The following is a 21,392-nucleotide window of genomic DNA, read 5'->3' as shown; positions in this document are numbered from 1 at the left end:
TCCTCCCCGGATTACCTCACTGCCACCCTCCACCAGTGCCCCTCATCTCAGTAGTCCCTCCCCCTCATGACCTCCTCCTCAGACTCCCTCACTAGCAACCTCCACCAGTGCCCCTCATCTCTCTGTAGCCCCTCCCCCTTATTACCTCCCCCTCAGATTCCCTCACTACCACCCTCCACCAGTGCTCCTCATCTCTCCCTAGCTCCCCCTCCACCCCATGACCTCTTTCTCAGATTCCCTCACTGCTACCCTCCACCAGTGCCCCTCATTGCTCCGTAGCCTCTCCCACTACCACCTCCTTGGATTCCCTCACTGCCACCCTCCAACAGTTCCCCTCATCTTTACGTAGCCCTTCTCTCATGTGCATTTCCTTTGTTGTATAGCGCTACTCATATCAGTGTAGTGTGTGTCAGTACTTTACACCATGCACACATTATACAGAGACAATCATACAAGTATGTAAATCAGTCTACAGGAAATGTCGCATAGGCCAATGAGGATTACAAGGTGTAGGAATCGCATTTCATCCATACTGGTAGGCAGTATATTTGGTCTGGGGAAACACAACCTTAAGATTTAAAGAGTTTTCCATGGGGGTCAGCTTTACTGATAAAAAATGTATATCTGCCCAAACATACTCATTTTACCAATATTAGAATAATGGAAGACTGGGGAAGTTCAAACTATATCACAAAACAGGAAAAGTGAAGTTCTAACTATACCATTTGTGTTTGTATGCAGCTCTTTGGTGACAGTTCATTGGTCGCTGTCCTATGTTTGGATTGTAACTTCTGAACTGCAAGTAACACAAGGATCTCTGTGACAAAGGCAGTAACCCACTGAGCTGCCACATAGAATACAGTTTATCTGCATTTAAAAACCACTAACAGACAAATGATGTCTCCAGCAGGATCATTAATCCCCAGCGTTATCTGGGCATTTTTGTATTGTCTTATTGTTGTCCTGCATCAGCCATTTTATTTGAAAAGTTTTATATAGTGCTGGCTAAACCCGGAGGTTTCAGAGCGCTTTACATGGGGAGGTAAAATTGCATCAAAACATAGTTACATAGTTACAACAGTTTCAGGTACGTAGTTACTGAAGATACAAGAGTTAGAAAGGGATGGCTCATGTATGGGAAGGGAAAGGCTTGCAGGGGATAGGGATTCGGTGAAGAGAGGGAGGGAATAGAAGAGGAAGAAAAGGAGGGAGGGAGGGAGGACAGAGGAGAGGGCAGGGTAGGAAAACACAAGTGGCGACAAGAGAAGAAACAGTGTCTGATGATCGGATGGGTAGATGATGGTGATGCAGCGCTCACCCAGAAATATCACCAACCCAGGGTCCAGGTCACTCCGGTGGGGCCCATAACACCGAAGTACAACACACCTAGTCACACACACACTTTACCCCAGACCCTTACAAATATATATATAAAATGGGTTGAGTAAATTCTCTCCTATGACAGGATACCTTTTAAGCACAGATTTTAACACCAACATTTGTTTCCCTCAATAATTCTACTAAACTAATCAATGCATCAATGTACCCCGCCAATTAGGTCGATGGACCAATTAGTTGAGTAAGTTGACGGTGATTGTCAAGACCAGCTTAACCTCACTACAACAATACATTGATTTGCATAATTAATTGACTCTAAAAGAATCAAGAACACCTGAAATCATTTAAAAGATTTTATATAATTAATTTGCATAAAAGAAAATTATCATTTATTCTGTCATTGTTAATTGTCACTGAGTATTGCCATTTATTCTGGAAATAAATCAAGAAAAACTGTTAATAAAAGTCATGAAGAGAAAAATTCAGGTTCACATTAATTGCATTATTCTCTCAAATAAAACATCCATCAATCCTTGGTCATGTACCTGAAAGAGAATTCTTCATGAAAAGATCAGAGAAACATAGTTAAAATATGCCTTTAATTCTAAAGATTTCTACACTTAAAACCTTCCTATCCAGCACTAAACCCCAACTATACTTACTAACCCAGCCCTCCTCAGACGCAACTCTTTCCCAGGCCTAGTGTCCCACAACGATCTCCAACCTACAGGGGTTATCAGTGAGACTTCTGGCATAGTTTCAGGCTCCCAGCATCACTGCAAACAGCTGCAGTGCAATCAGCTTCTCTCTGCGATCAGCTTCTGACACATTAAAACCCAATTTTGGTCTGATATTTATACTGTGTTTGCTGGCTCTCTACCCTCAAATGTTTCAACTCTTGTTGTTTCTCTTTCTCTGATTGGTCATGACACCGCAGTTCTTAGCTCACAGGATGTCCGTTAATTGACAATGTATTTGTTAATTATCAGGATGTCCATGAATAACTTCCTGATTAAAAAGCTGACAGATACACATTTGACTTCCATGCATTTCTTAACTTCCAGAATGTCCGTGAACAACTTTGTTTGACAAACTGATAAATACAAGTTTGACTGTTCCGGTTCATCATTAGGCCTTTTAATGTTCATTTTCAGTGATTCAGCTATTTACACATGATCATTTTTTAGAAGGCATTTGACTTTTATCCTTGGCAGACATTCAGCTGTTCTCGTGGTTAACATTTTGGCCCACAGCCACTCACCAGCGTTCATATCAAATGGCCTTGAATATAGTCCGCTGAAGTTGCAAAGTTTTCAGTGAAGCTCAGAGCATGGACGAGCTTCTCTCAGCAAAATGATGTAAGCTTTTTCTACTGCGCAGAACCGGGAAAAGTGAAGCCATTTTGAAATTGGCAACCAGCCAAAACTATGATAAACACAAAAAGAAAATGTAAAATACACAGAATATAAGTGTTTTCAGTCCCCCACCCACCTGTGCTAATATTTATCCTTTAAAACTGTTACCTAGCAGAAAAGCATCACACTGCAAGCCAATAAAAAATGAAGCAGAAAGGCAGCATGCAGTGCACAATGTACATTACTATATAAACATGCATTATTATACCACTTAAATGCACAAAATAGATTAAACATGCGTTTTACATCACTAATCAATATGTTAATCAAACCTGTTAGTGCAAAGCATTTCCCACATGTAATGTGTGTGTTTTTATTAATACACAGCAATCAAAATTAATATATTACTTTGTTATGGGGTTGATTGATCTGAATGGGGTACACACAAAATCTTCTGTACCTTGCTCTATCATTTCCTTTGATGATCACAAATCTTGAATATCTTAAACGATTTGTGAATCATCACCAAATCCCAAAACCACCCATATATTCCACTAACTTTATTTGATCAGACCCTTCTTCTCAATAATTTGTTAGTTCATCAATTTCTTTCTCATTTCCCTTGTTCTCAACAAAAATGTTATCTTTAGTTCCAAATCTAAACTTATTTATCCTTATGAAGTGCAATTATATCTGCTGGTGGCAACTGTTGGTACATTGTTATCAGTCTCATTAGGAAAAAACGATACAACATAAACACATCTTATACCTAAAGCAAAACATGTTATATTTACTATGGTATCTAAGTTATCCTATAAATCTACTTCTGTCTGTACAAAGTGTGTTTCCACACTTAAATCACTTTCAGTCCTTTGCCCCTTCTTTTATTTTAACTACTTGGAAATGGTTCATCAAAAAATCGTTTTCCTCTTGTGAGCTAAACCCGGAATTGTTTTCTGTAAACACTGTTATGGTCACCTCAAGTAATCCCTGAATTCATGTGTAAATCGTCCCTATCTATAGGTTCACATTCTTTGTTTTGATTTTCCTGATCATCCTTGCCTCCTCTAGTGTCAGATAAGATAACTCAGTATTTCTGAATTTTCTTCTTCCTTGACCACCTCTCGTACAGTCACTCTCAGACTTTCCTGGCTATCCGCTTCCTCTTATATATCAGGAAGTGCCATATATGTCCATTCCAGTGACTTGTACTTCAGATTTGGTCTCTGTGTCTGTAGGTCTGTAGTACTTTCTAAATAGTTGTCGGTGAAAAATCATTAAATCTTACACCATGATGTACACTCTCACAGTCTGTTGGTCCTAAATCACCAGTTTTACAGTCTGTTTCCCGCTTCTGGTTGCTTAGCACCTGATTCTGAACATGCATCCAAAATCTGTGATCTATTTCTCATTGGCCTGTCTTGTTGATCAGGTATATATGCTTTTCTCATTGCTTGTCCCATTAGTACCTTGTACAGATTTAAATCTGTCCTTCTATCATTTGTATTTCTCATGGTCACTAGAACTAGGGGCAAAGCATCCAGCCATTTCAAGACAGTGGAATCCCACATTTTTGCTAATTTTATCTTCATTGTGCCAATCACCTGTTCACCAACTCCAGAAGCTTCTGGACAATAGGCACAATGCAGTTTCTTTTTAGTGCTCAGTATTTCATAAATCAGACTGATAACTTTGTTGGCAGGATCAGTTTCCCTATCTGTGTGTGCCTGTCCATGACACATTTGTGCAAAATGGGCAAACATACTGTTGGGTATAACAGCTCTTTCATCTTGGTAGGCCGATACATCATTCTTTCTTTTGTGTGCAACCTTCTCTTACCCATGTTTCCTTTTCCTCATCTCTTGCCTGATCTTGCAACTGCCTCACTTCTTCCCGTGTTTCTACTGTGTTAGTAAGTATGTGATATTGGGAAAGTGTGTCTTTCTACACCCATGTCTGATTCAAAGAACAATCTTGTTTTGTGCAATATTTTGCCAATTCATCTGCAAACCAATTCCCTCTGGTAATGTAGTCAGTTTCACATTTGTGAGCAGCAGGAACTGCTAATGATCCCCTATCAGCTATTCGTTTTTTCTTCTTTCTCCACCTGCTCTTCCATTTTTCAACTTTCTTTTTCTCAGCAATTCTTTAATTTTAGCTTTTCTTCCACCTTTGTTTACATTTTCTATGCCTTTCTCTGTGAAGTCCGATCTTTGTGTTTTGCAAATCCCTATATTTGGAAATATCTACTCCTGTCTCACTGGTAGCTTCTTCAATATTTTCCTGCAAATTCTTGCTTTTCCAGGTAATGTTTTTACTCATAAAGAGTATCTCTTCATCCTGATAACATTTTAATCTGTTCATACTTACCTTTCCAGAATGTGATTCCCCCATGTCTACCTTTAATTCTGCAATGTCTATCTGTTGGCTTTCTGCATTTGTTCTATAGCCACTTTCTACTCACTCTCCCAACTCCTCATTTGTCAGACCCAAAGAGACTTTGTTTAATCTTTCTCTAGGTTCTGTTCCCTGCAGCCATCCAGTCTGTTTTTCAGCTAGTATCTCAGTTTCGTTTGCATAAATCAGAGTTTTTGTCAGATCTGTTGTTGTATCTAATTGGTACGCACCAGGCTGTATATGCCTGACCCTTTCAGCTAATAACTCTCTTTTAAGATCTGGTTTTGCCTCATTTAACGGTATGGTCAGTGAATGTTCTTCCTCTACCTCACTTTTGCAAACAGAAATTTCAGAATCTATATTCATTGGGACTGTTAAAGCTTACATATTCATAGGTAGTTCTTTTAATTTTTCAGACAATTCTCGTGTTTTGACTGCTAATTCAATTTTTTCTTCCTCATGATTTGACCTATTTATCACGTGTCTTTCTTGCCAAATACTTGTACTACTCATTGGAAGGAGTTCTTGCTTCATTACTGTACTATTAATTTGAAAAGGTTCCTGTCTTTTTATTGTACTACTCCCTATGGGGACTGGAATAGTTTGGATAACTTTTGTAGTTTCTGCTGGCGGTGCCTTTGGGACCACTGTTGCAAACTCCCCTTGATATGGAGGTGATCTGTTATCCAGAATGTCATCTAGCAATTCATCTTTTGTGTCACTGTATCTACAGTCTAAAATTTGAACATGCTTCTCTTCCTCTTTCTTTTTATCTCCTGTAGATCCTCCCATACTCCTGACAGGGAACAAATAATTTGGTACATCTTCCTGCTCCCATCTACATATTTTGTCCTCAATATTCTCATTCCATAGCTGCCAAGGTTTCCGGTTGCTATGTGTGACATTTTTATAATGTCAGTGTGATTGAGTGACATTTCAACCACTATGAGTGATACTTTTCTCGCGAGCAGGCTCAAGCAGTAAAGACGAGGGAAGTGTATATAAACATTAGAAATGTCACCCATTTCCACAGCAATAAACTAAGAACATCTTAAAACTGCTGCCAACGACAGAAATGGCAGGGCACTAACATAGTGCCCTTTTACACTGATCGCAATTTGGGGAATATGCAATGCATCTTTGGTATATTAGAGTTCTTTTAACAGGGATATTCAGCCCCTCCTATGTGCGAAATAACTGTGGTAGCTTTAATTTTAAAGTTAAGTCCCAAAACTACACTGTTGCACCTAAGTGGGGAAAAATAATAAAAAAAATGCAGCTGTCGATGCCCTTGAGAAGGGTCTCTGTGAGTCTATGACAGCCACACTCGCTGGCTCCACCAGCTGTATACACTGATCTCTCAGCTGCTGTACAGTAGCGAAGCAAGTATGTCCCTAGTCATGACACTGGTGAGGAGCCCCTCAAACAGCTCTCACTGCAGAACTGGTGAATGGTGACAATGGCACTGCTTGGCTAATGTGAGAGGTGTGCCTGCCCTTAACATGACCTGCTCAGCCTCTCCCGGACTTAGAGCAGAGTTCTAGTGTTGCTAGGAGAGTGCACAATAACAATTACGGGGTGCACGGGCTGGGGGCACAGGCTGAGGGAGGAAATAAACATCGGAAATCACTAGTACCTAGGTCTACACTAACCCCGACGCTTATCATTAAAACGGACATACCTGGCCAAGACAGAGAGGCACAACAGCGCAGCAAACCTCCAGCCCTCCTTTCCAGCCCACTCCTCGCTGCACCCGCTTCGCGGGTCCCGCCTCGTCGGTGGGTGCTGGAAGCGGACCATCAGCTGGAGGGAATCAGCAGCGCCGGAGCGGAACAGAGAGGCGGTGAGAGGCGCGAGGCACCAGCGGGGCTGCGAGCGTGCAGGGACTTCATTTCCCAGAAGTCCCTGCAAGACCGACGTATAGCTTCCGGTTCGCTCTCCCTGCTGGCCCGCCCCCCGCCCTTTACGCCCCTTACTTAACAACACCTTACTCCCGCAGCGCGGGACGCAGCTCGGGCGAAGGCCGTTCGAGGACGGCAGCGGACGGCCCTGGCCCAGACCCCCAACATTTTTACCCCCATACCACGAGTAAGCAAGGCCGCCCAGTGACACTCATCTTACTTTTCAACACAGAGTGGCCAGTCACAGGATTCACCTCCCGTCTCCCGAGAGGCCCATTTCGAAGCCCCTGACTCATATCACACATGACCACTATGCGTCCCAAAACTAGAAGCAATACAAAAAAAGCTACGGCCGTGGCACAAGTGACCGGCCCCATAGATCTCTTCATATCCCGGGTCAACGAAACCATCGATAAGAGCATTATCCTGTTGGAAAAAAGAGTCTCCCTGGACCTTATGCACGCTAAACGCTCTTCCCTGGGTTCTCTTGCAAACGCAAGCTCCCCCGCTCACCAGGCCGTTAACAACTGTTCCTTACCCTTACCCCTAACTATCGTCCCCACGCTGACTGTCCCGAATGCTGTAGACTTATCCGTGACCCATTCAGACTCCGATCTGTCATATGTTGACCTCGAGGCAACCCCAGACTTAGAAGCATGCCAATCACCAACTGACAAACCAGAGCAGAGTGTAGCTAGTCATCCCACTCCACCCGACACAGAAATGACTTCAGAACCGATAAAAGCAAGGAAAGACACCTCCACTTCTACCAAGGTTGTCCCCAATATTAAGGAAAAACCAAAAGCAAAAGTTAAGAATCATAACTTGATTTCGCCCACTCCTAACTCCACGGCAGGCATACCCTGCTGGGTGGAAAACATGGTAATAGACCTTAAATCAGATCTCGAAGCCACAATAACAGCACAAATTAAACCCCTAATATCGAAGCTAGACAGACTCACGTCACTAATCAATTCGAAATGTGGTAGCAAGATAAGCGGGAATGGCCCCGCACAAACGCATGGGGCAAAAGAAATACTCCCCAAAAAAACACCCTGCACCAAACATGCAACAGGCACATCGATCAAGCCCAATACTCCTCCAGCTAGCAAGGCATCAGCGATACAGCTTCTAACCCAAAAAGGGAGTAAGTCAGACGCTCCCCTAGTCACCCCTATTGCGGTAGATTCCGTCTCCGCAACTCAAGCAGCACCGAAAGCTTCTGTAGGTCCAACCAAAACAAATAACCGACAACCAAAAGGCACTAATGAGAACACTACTACTCCAGCAGCGACTTCACTCTTAGAGAAACCTCAAGAATCTAAGACAAAGCAGTCTCGTCCCAAAATAATCAATTTGCCGCCGGAAGCTTCCCCCTTCGTGGTGGTCTTAACAGCTGTACCACCACTGAAGGAGGGTGTAAGAGAAACTTTAGCAGAGTTAAGGAATAAATGCGCCCAGTGGCTCCAACTGCATAAACCCCTACCTGCCCACATCAGGGGTGAGATCTTTTCTGTACGTAGGGGAGACTGGGTGGGCAGGAACACGAAGACCATAGCGGGTGACGTTATTACCATCAAATTTAGGGAGACAGGGGCAGCAAACTATATCTGCAACACACCCAGCAGTGGACCCGCCACCCAAATAAATCCTCTTCCCTTGTGCTATTTCCTACCTACACCCTCACGACAAAATTTTCCCTGTTCCACTTTTCCAGTAAATAGAGGGCTCATACACCCCTCAGAATACATTACGTACCAATGCCAGCAGCCTCCACATACCCCGCGATTCCCACAAATACCACAACAAACAACTTTCCAGTGGCAACGACCCCCTCAACTTCCTCAACCTTTACATTACATCTCTCAACAGTGGCAGCAACCTCCTCAATCCACACAACACATCATCCACCAATGGCAGCAACCGTGGCAAGGTCGGCCCCCCCCCTTTCAATCCATTAGGCCCCAACCACCGAGGCAGAGAAAGGGATGAATGGAGAGGACAAGAACAGTGGAGAAATTACAGTGATCCCCCATGTTGGGATGGCTGGAATGGCCTTCCCCTTAAAAATAAGTATAGTGCCCTAGAGTGCGTTGACTGACCACCACAGCTAGAAGAACACTCCCTAAATAGCACCGACTCACCGGGACCCCCGGATTCCCCACCACTCCCTCCAGACCCACAGATTCCTAGCGAATCACAAGCAGTTAAAACCTCTAGGGACAATCCAACAACCCTAAGCCTGATCTCCTGGAATATCGCAGGATTAAGGACAAAGGTGGAGGACGGGTCAATTATGTACCACGCGCACAGTCATCTAATAATATGCTTACAGGAGACGTGGTCACAACAAGAACACCATCTACAGGGGTACAAGACATACTCCTCCCCTGCGACGTCTTGACAGAAGGGTAGACCAAAGGGAGGACTATGCATCTATTTAGCCAATACTATTCAAAACATCAAAACAAAGGTCATTGAACTGGACCCTAACTTTCAGATCCTTGGTCTCTCCCTACCGAAAAAAGAGTCAATAGTCATGATTAACTTCTACAATAATTTGGACGAACCAGAGCTTCAGGGAGTCCTGACTCACCTCCACGAAAAACTAACCACCCTTAGAACGAAACAAGGAGAAAGAGGTTCGGTATCCATAATATGGGTAGGCGATTTTAACCTCCACGCCTGTACCCAACCAAAACAAAAATGTCCTGGCATGGTGACAGAGGAAGGTCGTTCCCTTATCCACTTCTCGCATAACAACATGGGCAGATTAATGAACGATCTCCTATCAGATCTGGACCTCCAAGTAGTAAATACCTTGGACCACGGAGCCAACTTGCTAGCACCGATCTACATAGGAAGAGGTTACAGTACCACGGTTGACTACATAATAATGTCGGCATCCTCACAATCAAGAGTAAAAAACTTCGAAGTCAAACCGAATTTCCAAAGCGATCACGCAATACTAAAATTGGAACTGACAATAAACCACCAACAATGCCCTCCTATGACAATAGCTAACGCATTGATCCAGGAAAACATAAGCATGGACAAACTAAATGGGTACTCAATAAAGTGGGGGAGTATAAACCCAGAGGAACTCACTAAAGAGCTGATACAGTCAGTCTACCCCCAAATTAAAATCTGTCTGGACATATCAACAGAAGACGAGGAGCTCCTTAACAACTTTGCCCAAATTATGGATAAATTAAAGGTTTTACTTACAGCAAAACAAAAAACTGGACTACCTCGACTAAAAGGCTGGTTCAATCAAGAGTGTACCAAGGCTCACACAAAGCTGAAACTAGCTCTAAACAAAGATGAAAGGGATCATCGCACTATAGCCATCCTTAGAAGCGAATATCACAAAATCAGGAAAAAGAGAAAAGAGGAACTTAAGCAAAAACTTTGGAACAAACTCCATACCAGTGCACAAGACAAAAACCCTCAAGCCTTCTGGAGAATTATAAGAACTCCCTTTTTGGTTGACGACACACGCCCAAAAATCGAAGTCGCAATAGACGCTGCAGAATGGGTATCTCACTTCACCACAATCTTCCAAAAATCATCCTCTGATCAAGAAACGGAAGAGGAAAAAGAAATATTCCAACCATACCCTATAGACATAAACTTCGAAATTTCTGAGATCCTTCTGGCACTGAATTCATCCAAAAAAGGAAAAGCTCCAGGCCCAGACGGAGTCCCGGCGGACTTTTTTAAATACAAAACAGAACTTTGGGCACCGATTATAACAAGGGTGTGCACTGCAACGGCAAAAAAAGGAATCTTGGAGTCATGGACAAGGTCCATTATGGTGCCAATATTCAAGAAAGGCAACCGCCAGGACCCTGCTTGCTACCGCCCAATTTCTTTGTTGGATTCACTGGGGAAAATGGCAGGCAGAGTGATCCTAGAAAGACTTCAGGATTGGGTGGAGGAGAGAGGTATACTGTCTGACCTACAATTCGGCTTTAGAGAAGGACTAGGAACCGTGGAACAAGCCCTTTATCTTTCGGTCATTTTTGGAAAATACGTGCGAGCCAACAAAGAAAAACTCTACATGATCTACGTGGACCTGTCCGCGGCTTTTGACTGCGTCTCCCACACAAAACTATGGTCCCTTTTAGCACAAATGGGGGTAGATCCGCCACTCCTGAACTTTTTGAGGGAACTCTATTCTAATCCTTCCGCAAGAGTTCGCTTTGGCACAAAGGGGGAACTGACAGCGTCTTTTAGAGTGGAGCGTGGGGTCAGACAAGGATGCGTCCTGGCACCCTTCCTCTTCTCCCTCTACACTAACAACTTGGAGGTAGAGCTTTTGAAGGGTGCCCGGGATCTCCCGCAGGCTAAACATCGCCCGATCCCCTCTCTGCTCTACGCGGACGACGCCGTCCTCCTGGCACGAACCCCCTGTGAACTCCAAAAATCCCTCAACAGATACTCTCAGTTCATGAGAACCCTAGACCTTCACATAAACGTGAAAAAGACTTTCGTAATGAAGGCTGGGGTCGGGAGAGAACATCAAAAAACCATTTATCTTGATACCCAAAAAATAGACTCCACAACTGAATACTGTTATCTGGGAGTTACGATAGATAACAAACTCTCCTGGAAAAAAGCAGTGGAAGCCAGGAAACACTGCTTTAAAAGAGCATTAGCTGCATTGGTGACGTTTACACAAAAACTAGGAAAACGTCCTCCCATGGAACTGCTGACTATATATAAAGCCAAATGCCAATCGACAGCCCTATACGGAGCAGGACTATGGGGTCACACAGATGTCACTTCTCTGCAAATTGCAGAAAATAACTTTTTTAGATTTCTCCTATCAGCCCCTAAGCGAGCTTCGACCTACGCCTGCCACACAGAATTGGGCGTTTCACATTTCGAAGATCTTGCGAAAATACAACCACTACTCCTATGGCGTCGCATCTGGGTTTCAGAAAAAAATGACCTTACAAAAACGATACTGGCAGACGCAATGTCCCTGGACTACGCTCTAAAAATCAAATGGCTAGCCTATATCCGGAATTTCCTCATCGACCTCGGAGTAGAACAATACTACTCAAATCCTGAGAAAATTGGAGAACTCACAAAAAACAACTTAAAAACACTAGCCTTGGGCCATCTGGAAAACCTGAGATTACAATCAGAAGCAGGGAAACAGTCCGTCCAACATGCAATAACGATCCAATCCACCTTTTGAATTCAGCCCTATTTAACTCTTAACATTGGCACCTTCGACCGCTACCTCCTGATAAGATTCAGACTAAACATATTCCACAAACTGGTAGCTTTTCCAACCCCAAACGTCTGGGACTCAAATCCACCTCTTTGTCCTTGTGACGGAAAATCAACACAAACTACCCTCCATACCGTCTTGTTCTGTAAATTCTATCAGGAACACCGTAAAGTTTGGCTACTGACTCTCCTAAAAACTTGGGGTCTTAGACAATGTCGACCAGCCATGCTGAGTCTGCAGCTTTTGGACACTGAAGCCACATGCTACCACGTTCTTAACTTTTTGAAATGTATATACAGACACAGAAAAAATCTCTAAAATAACAGTATTGTACAAACTATTCGATTTCTTCTTAATTGCCATGCTACTTGTAAATACATTGTACTGCAGATTTTTTTATTATGTACTGCTTTTATGGATCTCTAAAAAATCCGAATAAAGTTTCTTCTTATTATTATTATTACTAACCCCGTCACATAGCTCCGTTTTGTAACAGCAATCTATTATTTAAAAATATGTAATTGATCATTCCAGTTAATAGATTACCTGCTCTCTCGGGCACTTACTCCTTATTCAGCATTATGATTGTCACTGGACGGCTGCGGGCCGGTGGGCTGGGTCCCGGTCGCATCAGAAATTACTACCTTCGGGGTGCATTCAATCGTGCTGCAACCGGCGAGCACAGCAGCTTGCTGCACCCACTCTCATGGCGGCTGGCCCCTGGCACTGTTTCTATGACACTGACTCGTGGCTCTGGCCTGGTCTGTGTGGCCAAATGGTGCAGGTGGGATCCATTCCAGATTGGATCCATGAGCCGGCATCTTTCCACATAAAATCGCTGGTCTCAGCAGCTTTGAGTCTGGCTTTCCCTGTACTGACCGCAGCTCTTAGCCTGTTTGCCCTTCATTGACAATGGTGAAAATAAACCGTCGTTAGTGTCCAAAATTGCCTCCCGCTCCAGTGCCTCCTTAAACTCCACTTGCATGGAGCAGTTCGCACAGCAATGTCAGGCACTGCAGCTCAGTCGTCCGTCACGTGCAAACCAAAATCATAACTTCTTCCTGATCTATGTTGTTCTCTCTTATACACCACACCTTCCCATTCCATTAACACTTCAAATTGTGAAGGTTTAGGTGTAGGCTTAAGTTTCATAATTGTTTCTCTCAATTTTCTGCAGGAAATGCAAGCACACCATCCCCTTTCGTGTATTGCACCCAATTCTCGGCCCACAAACAAGTGAGCCAGCCATACTTCGTTTGCAAAAACAACAGGTGATGGACCGAATGTGGATCAATGTCACACATTCAACCCAGTCAAAAGATCTGGGTCATAATCCATCGTTTTTTTGCACTCCACACCACCCCGGGTTAGACAATGGCGATATGCAAATCAGCTCTGACCCTGTGCCCCATGGGAACAGTCCAGTCCGAACTACAAAAGCCATGTCCTTCCCAGAACGGAATCAAGCATCCGAGGACCGGACCGGTTTCGAGGTAACACCTCTCATCAGCCCGGCTAGCTTGACTCCAGTGGTGTGGAGTGCCTGGGACCCACGTCTGGGCATCCCCAGTACACTTAACGCGGTATTTGCAAAAACAACAGGTGATGGACCGAATGTGGATCAATGTCACACATTCAACCCAGTCAAAAGATCTGGGTCATAATCCATCGTTTTTTTGCACTCCACACCACCCCGGGTTAGACAATGGCGATATGCAAATCAGCTCTGACCCTGTGCCCCATGGGAACAGTCCAGTCCGAACTACAAAAGCCATGTCCTTCCCAGAACGGAATCAAGCATCCGAGGACCGGACCGGTTTCGAGGTAACACCTCTCATCAGCCCGGCTAGCTTGACTCCAGTGGTGTGGAGTGCCTGGGACCCACGTCTGGGCATCCCCAGTACACTTAACGCGGTATTTGCAAAAACAACAGGTGATGGACCGAATGTGGATCAATGTCACACATTCAACCCAGTCAAAAGATCTGGGTCATAATCCATCGTTTTTTTGCACTCCACACCACCCCGGGTTAGACAATGGCGATATGCAAATCAGCTCTGACCCTGTGCCCCATGGGAACAGTCCAGTCCGAACTACAAAAGCCATGTCCTTCCCAGAACGGAATCAAGCATCCGAGGACCGGACCGGTTTCGAGGTAACACCTCTCATCAGCCCGGCTAGCTTGACTCCAGTGGTGTGGAGTGCCTGGGACCCACGTCTGGGCATCCCCAGTACACTTAACGCGGTATTTGCAAAAACAACAGGTGATGGACCGAATGTGGATCAATGTCACACATTCAACCCAGTCAAAAGATCTGGGTCATAATCCATCGTTTTTTTGCACTCCACACCACCCCGGGTTAGACAATGGCGATATGCAAATCAGCTCTGACCCTGTGCCCCATGGGAACAGTCCAGTCCGAACTACAAAAGCCATGTCCTTCCCAGAACGGAATCAAGCATCCGAGGACCGGACCGGTTTCGAGGTAACACCTCTCATCAGCCCGGCTAGCTTGACTCCAGTGGTGTGGAGTGCCTGGGACCCACGTCTGGGCATCCCCAGTACACTTAACGCGGTATTTGCAAAAACAACAGGTGATGGACCGAATGTGGATCAATGTCACACATTCAACCCAGTCAAAAGATCTGGGTCATAATCCATCGTTTTTTTGCACTCCACACCACCCCGGGTTAGACAATGGCGATATGCAAATCAGCTCTGACCCTGTGCCCCATGGGAACAGTCCAGTCCGAACTACAAAAGCCATGTCCTTCCCAGAACGGAATCAAGCATCCGAGGACCGGACCGGTTTCGAGGTAACACCTCTCATCAGCCCGGCTAGCTTGACTCCAGTGGTGTGGAGTGCCTGGGACCCACGTCTGAGCATCCCCAGTACACTTAACGCGGTATTTGCAAAAACAACAGGTGATGGACCGAATGTGGATCAATGTCACACATTCAACCCAGTCAAAAGATCTGGGTCATAATCCATCGTTTTTTTGCACTCCACACCACCCCGGGTTAGACAATGGCGATATGCAAATCAGCTCTGACCCTGTGCCCCATGGGAACAGTCCAGTCCGAACTACAAAAGCCATGTCCTTCCCAGAACGGAATCAAGCATCCGAGGACCGGACCGGTTTCGAGGTAACACCTCTCATCAGCCCGGCTAGCTTGACTCCAGTGGTGTGGAGTGCCTGGGACCCACGTCTGGGCATCCCCAGTACACTTAACGCGGTATTTGCAAAAACAACAGGTGATGGACCGAATGTGGATCAATGTCACACATTCAACCCAGTCAAAAGATCTGGGTCATAATCCATCGTTTTTTTGCACTCCACACCACCCCGGGTTAGACAATGGCGATATGCAAATCAGCTCTGACCCTGTGCCCCATGGGAACAGTCCAGTCCGAACTACAAAAGCCATGTCCTTCCCAGAACGGAATCAAGCATCCGAGGACCGGACCGGTTTCGAGGTAACACCTCTCATCAGCCCGGCTAGCTTGACTCCAGTGGTGCGGAGTGCCTGGGACCCACGTCTGGGCATCCCCAGTACACTTAACGCGGTATTTGCAAAAACAACAGGTGATGGACCGAATGTGGATCAATGTCACACATTCAACCCAGTCAAAAGATCTGGGTCATAATCCATCGTTTTTTTGCACTCCACACCACCCCGGGTTAGACAATGGCGATATGCAAATCAGCTCTGACCCTGTGCCCCATGGGAACAGTCCAGTCCGAACTACAAAAGCCATGTCCTTCCCAGAACGGAATCAAGCATCCGAGGACCGGACCGGTTTCGAGGTAACACCTCTCATCAGCCCGGCTAGCTTGACTCCAGTGGTGCGGAGTGCCTGGGACCCACGTCTGGGCATCCCCAGTACACTTAACGCGGTATTTGCAAAAACAACAGGTGATGGACCGAATGTGGATCAATGTCACACATTCAACCCAGTCAAAAGATCTGGGTCATAATCCATCGTTTTTTTGATCCTCATTCGGTCCATCACCTGTTGTTTTTGCAAACTCGCTATAAGTGTACTGGGGATGCCCAGACGTGGGTCCCAGGCACTCCACACCACTGGAGTCAAGCTAGCCGGGCTGATGAGAGGTGTTACCTCGAAACCGGTCCGGTCCTCGGATGCTTGATTCCGTTCTGGGAAGGACATGGCTTTTGTAGTTCGGACTGGACTGTTCCCATGGGGCACAGGGTCAGAGCTGATTTGCATATCGCCATTGTCTAACCCAGGGTGGTGTGGAGTGCAAAAAAACGATGGATTAGGACCCAGATCTTTTGACTGGGGTGAATGTGTGACATTGATCCTCATTCGGTCCATCACCTGTTGTTTTTGCAAACTCGCTATAAGTGTACTGGGGATGCCCAGACGTGGGTCCCAGGCACTCCACACCACTGGAGTCAAGCTAGCCGGGCTGATGAGAGGTGTTACCTCGAAACCGGTCCGGTCCTCGGATGCTTGATTCCGTTCTGGGAAGGACATGGCTTTTGTAGTTCGGACTGGACTGTTCCCATGGGGCACAGGGTCAGAGCTGATTTGCATATCGCCATTGTCTAACCCAGGGTGGTGTGGAGTGCAAAAAAACGATGGATTAGGACCCAGATCTTTTGACTGGGGTGAATGTGTGACATTGATCCTCATTCGGTCCATCACCTGTTGTTTTTGCAAACTCGCTATAAGTGTACTGGGGATGCCCAGACGTGGGTCCCAGGCACTCCACACCACTGGAGTCAAGCTAGCCGGGCTGATGAGAGGTGTTACCTCGAAACCGGTCCGGTCCTCGGATGCTTGATTCCGTTCTGGGAAGGACATGGCTTTTGTAGTTCGGACTGGACTGTTCCCATGGGGCACAGGGTCAGAGCTGATTTGCATATCGCCATTGTCTAACCCAGGGTGGTGTGGAGTGCAAAAAAACGATGGATTAGGACCCAGATCTTTTGACTGGGGTGAATGTGTGACATTGATCCTCATTCGGTCCATCACCTGTTGTTTTTGCAAACTCGCTATAAGTGTACTGGGGATGCCCAGACGTGGGTCCCAGGCACTCCACACCACTGGAGTCAAGCTAGCCGGGCTGATGAGAGGTGTTACCTCGAAACCGGTCCGGTCCTCGGATGCTTGATTCCGTTCTGGGAAGGACATGGCTTTTGTAGTTCGGACTGGACTGTTCCCATGGGGCACAGGGTCAGAGCTGATTTGCATATCGCCATTGTCTAACCCAGGGTGGTGTGGAGTGCAAAAAAACGATGGATTAGGACCCAGATCTTTTGACTGGGGTGAATGTGTGACATTGATCCTCATTCGGTCCATCACCTGTTGTTTTTGCAAACTCGCTATAAGTGTACTGGGGATGCCCAGACGTGGGTCCCAGGCACTCCACACCACTGGAGTCAAGCTAGCCGGGCTGATGAGAGGTGTTACCTCGAAACCGGTCCGGTCCTCGGATGCTTGATTCCGTTCTGGGAAGGACATGGCTTTTGTAGTTCGGACTGGACTGTTCCCATGGGGCACAGGGTCAGAGCTGATTTGCATATCGCCATTGTCTAACCCAGGGTGGTGTGGAGTGCAAAAAAACGATGGATTAGGACCCAGATCTTTTGACTGGGGTGAATGTGTGACATTGATCCTCATTCGGTCCATCACCTGTTGTTTTTGCAAACTCGCTATAAGTGTACTGGGGATGCCCAGACGTGGGTCCCAGGCACTCCACACCACTGGAGTCAAGCTAGCCGGGCTGATGAGAGGTGTTACCTCGAAACCGGTCCGGTCCTCGGATGCTTGATTCCGTTCTGGGAAGGACATGGCTTTTGTAGTTCGGACTGGACTGTTCCCATGGGGCACAGGGTCAGAGCTGATTTGCATATCGCCATTGTCTAACCCAGGGTGGTGTGGAGTGCAAAAAAACGATGGATTAGGACCCAGATCTTTTGACTGGGGTGAATGTGTGACATTGATCCTCATTCGGTCCATCACCTGTTGTTTTTGCAAAAGCCATACTTCGTTAGCATGTAAGATAGGGGCGTTCCCATGGAAAAGACTAATTTCCACTCCAGTTTTACTACAGGCTTTTCTCTCACAAGCAATCTTTTTACCTTTCCAAACAGTGAAACTTTCTTCTCTTTACCAATATAATACATTTTTCTGTTAATTTCCTGTCTTTCAAAAGATTGCGCACTCTTCTGTTGCTGCTCCGTAACACCAGCCTATCACAGCACGGTTTTCACTAGCATACCAATTAGAACAAGATACGTCTTCTTAGTGCTTAACCAATAGTTTAGCTGTTTTACTGATGCACCAATCAGCCCTTACTCTGTCTTGGTCACGAGGAGCAATCCCTGCGCGTCACTTTTGACGTCAGCTCTGCTCCGGCTTCTGCAGCTTCTGCTGACCCCTCCTTTACAAAATCTATTGAGAAGCCATTTTTACCAAATAAACAACCGAATCGGTTAGTAACTTACACAAAACAACTCCATTTGTCTATTTCGCTAAACAAAGTGATAGAATTTTCAATTGTACAAGTATTCTGTATTTCCAGTAGACAGCGCTTACCTCTTCTCTACCACAGAATTTTACACTCGCCGATAAAGCAGGTCTTACCTCTACATTTACCCTTCTCTCAAGCTCGGGTTAAGCTCTATTACTCTCTTGGCAGTAAGTTTTAAATCAGGATACGCAATGATCCCTGCACTTGAAGGCTAAGATTGTATAGGCTGTCCTTGCTATGCATTTATCCTTTCACACGTAAAGTCCCTAAACTTGTGATGTGCGACGACACCACTTGTGATATACGACGATACTACTGCAGTATACGACAATACTACTTTTTTGAAACGGACTATGCGATGTGCGACTTCACTTGCCACACTTCCTCTGCCTGCAGCCAGAGGCACCAGCTTCATGCAGTCCTCGGAAGCCTTTTCAGGACTACATATAACGTAACACAAACTCAACAGATGTTAGTCATAATTCTGTACATCAAACTTTATATACATTAACCTTTGAATATAGGGATTTTATATACACTAAGCTAGTAAAAATAACCATCACTAATCACCAAACTAGGCAATAATAACCATTAATCTGCTTCCAAGTTATCTGATGCAGTGCTCACCCAGAAATATCACCAACCCAGGGTCCAGGTCACTCCGGTGGGGCCCTAACACCGAAGTACAACACACCTAGTCACACACACACACACTTGACCCCAGACCCTTGCAAATATATATATAAAATGGGTTGAGCGAATTCTCTCCTATGACAGGGTACCTTTTAAGCACAGATTTTAACACCAACATTTGTTTTCCTCAATAATTCTACTAAACTAATCTATGCATCAATGTACCCCGCCAATTAGGTTGATGGACCAATTAGTTGAGTAAGTTGACGGTGATTGTCAAGACCAGCTTAACCTCACTACAATAATACATTGATTTGCATAATTAATTGACTCTAAAAGAATCAAGAACACCTGAAATCATTTAAGAGTTTTTATAATTAATTTGCATAAAAGAAAATTATCATTTATTCTGTCATTGTTAATTTTCACTGAGCATTGCCATTTATTCAGGAAATAAATCAAGAAAAACTGTTAATAAGTCATGAAGAGAAAAATTCAGGTTCACATTAATTGCATTATTCTCTAAAATAAAAAATCCATCAATCCTTTGTAATGTACCTGAAAGAGAATTCTTCATGAAAAGATCAGAGAACCATAGTTAATATGCATTTAATTCTAAAGATTTCTACACTTAAAACCTTCCTACCCAGCACTAAACCCCAACTATACTTACTAACCCAGGGCTCCTCGGACGCAACTCTTTCCCAGGCCTAGTGTCCCGCAATGATCTCCAACCTACATGGGTTATCAGTGAGCCTTCTGGCATAGTTTCAGGCTCCCAGCATCACTGCAAACAGCTGCAGTGCAATCAGCTTCTCTCTGCGATCAGCTTCTGTGACATTAAAACCCAATTTTGATCTGATATTTATACTGTATTTGCTGGCTCTCTACCCTCAAATGTTACAACACTTGTTGTTTCTCTTTCTCCAATTGGTCATGACATTGCAGTTCTTAGCTCTCAGGATGTCCGTTAATTGACAATGTATTTGTTAATTTTCAGGATGTCCATGAATAACTTCCTGATTAAAAAGCTGACAGATACAAATTCGACTGTCCATGCATTTCTTAACTTCCAGGATGTCCGTAAACAGCTTTGTTTGAAAAACTGATATATACATGTTCGACTGTTCCGGTTCATCATTAGACCTTTAAATGTTCATTTTCAGTGAATCAGCTGTTTCCACATGGTCATTTTTGGAAGGCACTTGACTTTTATCCTTGGCAGACATTCAGCTGTTCTCGTGGTTATCATTTTGGCCCACAGCCACTCACCAGCGTTCATATCAAATGGCATCGAATATAGTCAGCTGAAGTTACAAAGTTTTCAGTGAAGCACAGAGCATGGACGAGCTTCTCTCAGAAAAATGTTGTAAGCTTTTTCTACTGCGCAGAACTGGGAAAAGCGAAACCATTTTGAAATTGGCAACCAGCCAAAACTACGATAAACACAAAAAGAAAATGTAAAATACACAGAATATAAGTGTTTTCTGTCCCCCCCCACCGACCCGTGCTAATATTTATCCTTTAAAACTGTTACCTAGCAGAAAAGCATCACACTGCAACCCATACAAAAATGAAGCATAAAGGCAGCAGGCAGTGCACAATGTACATTTCAACATAAACATGCATCATTATACCACTTAAATGCACAAAATAGATTAAACATGCGTTTTACATCACTAATTAATATGTTAATCAAAACTGTTAGTGCAAAGCATTTCCCACATGTAATGTGTGTGTTTTTATTAATACACAGCAATCAAAATTATTATAGTACTTTGTTATGGGGGTGATTGATCTGAATGGGGTACACACAAAATCTTTTGTACCTCGCTCGATCAATGGCCAAGGGGGGAACCAGAGTCAACTCCTCAATAGCTGCGTAGGGCAACTCCACCGGTTATCAGCTCAAGGTTGCTCGGTCACCGCGGTACATCAGAAGGTTGAGGTATCAGCCTGGAGGAGATTATCAAAAGGTTTCAAGGAGAGCGCCTTTCACGGTGTGAAGTGCTGGGT

At 44.8% G+C, this 21,392-nt stretch overlaps 1 protein-coding gene and 1 long non-coding RNA gene across 4 annotated transcripts in view; one reads left to right on the top strand and one right to left on the bottom strand.

Annotated features, from left to right (window-relative positions):
* Positions 1 to 21,392, top strand: part of ARHGAP32 (Rho GTPase activating protein 32) — a 1,359,293-nt gene that overhangs the window by 1,100,556 nt on the left and 237,345 nt on the right. The gene's annotated exons all lie outside the window — the stretch shown is intronic.
* On the bottom strand, positions 1,679 to 20,192 carry LOC147731767 (uncharacterized). The gene is made up of 2 exons (XR_015308462.1): positions 20,054 to 20,192; positions 1,679 to 2,763 (listed from the first exon to the last, which is right to left on the bottom strand). It is a non-coding gene; the product is annotated as an uncharacterized LOC147731767 (long non-coding RNA).

The sequence above is a fragment of the Lissotriton vulgaris genome, chromosome 2_1, assembly GCF_964263255.1.
Source record: "Lissotriton vulgaris chromosome 2_1, aLisVul1.2, whole genome shotgun sequence".
In the NCBI taxonomy this organism is placed as follows: domain Eukaryota; kingdom Metazoa; phylum Chordata; class Amphibia; order Caudata; family Salamandridae; genus Lissotriton; species Lissotriton vulgaris.
The sequence above is the reverse complement of the archived record's forward strand: the minus strand, read 5'-3'. Positions and strand labels throughout refer to the sequence as shown.